Source organism: Jaculus jaculus, chromosome 19 (genome assembly GCF_020740685.1).
Source record: "Jaculus jaculus isolate mJacJac1 chromosome 19, mJacJac1.mat.Y.cur, whole genome shotgun sequence".
Taxonomy (NCBI): domain Eukaryota; kingdom Metazoa; phylum Chordata; class Mammalia; order Rodentia; family Dipodidae; genus Jaculus; species Jaculus jaculus.
The window spans coordinates 19,527,446-19,528,980 of record NC_059120.1 but is presented as its reverse complement, the minus strand read 5'-3'; the positions used below and the strand labels follow the sequence as shown (position 1 = coordinate 19,528,980).

Sequence of the window (1,535 nt, the reverse complement as noted above, 5' to 3'; positions counted from 1 at the left end):
GAAGTCATTTGCTGGATAGTAAACAAAAGAAACAATTCATTCCAAATAATCTCTGAAAAGAAGCAACAACAAAATTAAGTTGTAATAACAGAGTATCTGAAGCCCTGTCAGTAGGCAGGCCTTCTCTGAAGCTCCTTGGAAAAGCAGCCGTTTAAGGGCACAAACACAGAGGCTTCTAGGAGACTCTGGTGACTTGTGGAGTCAGGGGAGGTGGGGAAGCAGCCAGGAGAGAACTAGAGTAATTCTTGTTCATTTCACATCTATTGCCAGGTCCCACTGCAGCATCCTGGATGGGTTCCCAAGCAGGAAAATGACTCCAGGCTGACCTTCTTTCTCCTCAGGTCTTCCAGAGACAGTCTTTTTCTGCTGGAGATTTCTCCCACAGAGGAGGAAGAAGACTCCAGAGGCGGTTAGTGGGTGGGGAGGTTCAGGACCCTTGGTAGATCTCCCAGCAGGTGAAAGCTCTTAGGGATCCAGTCCCACCTGCATAGGTCACAGGCCACATTGGGAAGCTGACCCCGTACTACACTCCCAGGCACTCTTTCCGGGACATTCCCAAGAGCCCCCCCACTACCTTTCCAGATCCAGTTCTAGGGAATCACTTTGGCCAAACGTGGGAGCTTTTCTCTGGGATTCAGAATCCAGCGGTTGCCAGGCAGTGACTGCTTGCATAGGAGTCTCCAGTTCTGTTTTATTTCAAGGGCCAGGAGAGAACCATTAGTTAGAGGAAATCAGCATTTCAGCAGTGCGCCAGGCTTCATTCCTCATCCTTCAGAAAACAGGTGTGAGTTACATGGACCGATGTCCTGCAAGTACTTGAGAATCAGGAGGGAGATTCTCTGTAAACACTGAGAACAGACCCAGGTGGTAGCCTATGGATTGTGTATTTTTGCTTATTCATTATTATTCTTCCCTTTTATATATATTGTGAGTTTCTTTTTTCCTCAGGATAGTTGGGGGGCTGCTACACAATTTATGTGTATCTACCTTACCCCATTCCACAGAATTCCCTGGCCTCCCCAAATGCCTGCTGCTTTTACTATAATAGGAATTTGCAGCAGGAATGTTTGGGTGTTAGTTTCAAAGTGGGAAAAGTAGTCTTCAGACAGGTCCCCAAGATGAAGCTCCCATCAGCAACTTAGAGGTACTTATGCTCATTTCCAGACTTCAGAAAGACCTAGGGATAACCACAAGACATGTGGAGAAACTGTTTGTTTGAGGCCCGTGGCCAGAAGAAGATGGGTAAGCCATTGTAGAAAAATTCCCTTAATTTTAGATACATAATCTTCCAGTGTGGGTTGCACATAGGCAGGTATAGACTCACAAGTTCAGATTTTCAAGTTGATTGCTCTTTGCTTGACCTTATGCCAGATTTCCTTTCAGTATGCAGCTAAGGCTAAAGGAAAGGGAAGTCACACTTGCTCCCACAATTGTTTTTTTTTTTTTTTTTTTAAAAAAACCAAGTTGAAGTAAAACTCTCACAGACCAGTTTTGTGCAAAAGAGGTTAATCTTGAACACTGCTCTTTGTCTTGCC

The 1,535-nt window shown here is 45.0% G+C and overlaps 1 long non-coding RNA gene across 3 annotated transcripts in view; it reads left to right on the top strand.

The window, feature by feature from the left end:
- Positions 1–285: 285 nt before the first annotated feature.
- The window catches only part of LOC123456033, a 6,982-nt gene continuing 5,732 nt past the window's right edge, over positions 286–1,535 (top strand). Inside the window, exon 1 of one of the 3 annotated variants that reach the window (XR_006634285.1) lies at positions 286–409. This is a non-coding gene — a long non-coding RNA (uncharacterized LOC123456033). Of the gene's footprint in view, positions 410–1,173; positions 1,243–1,535 lie in introns of those variants that run through there. The other 2 variants (XR_006634287.1, XR_006634286.1) reach the window with 2 other exon arrangements.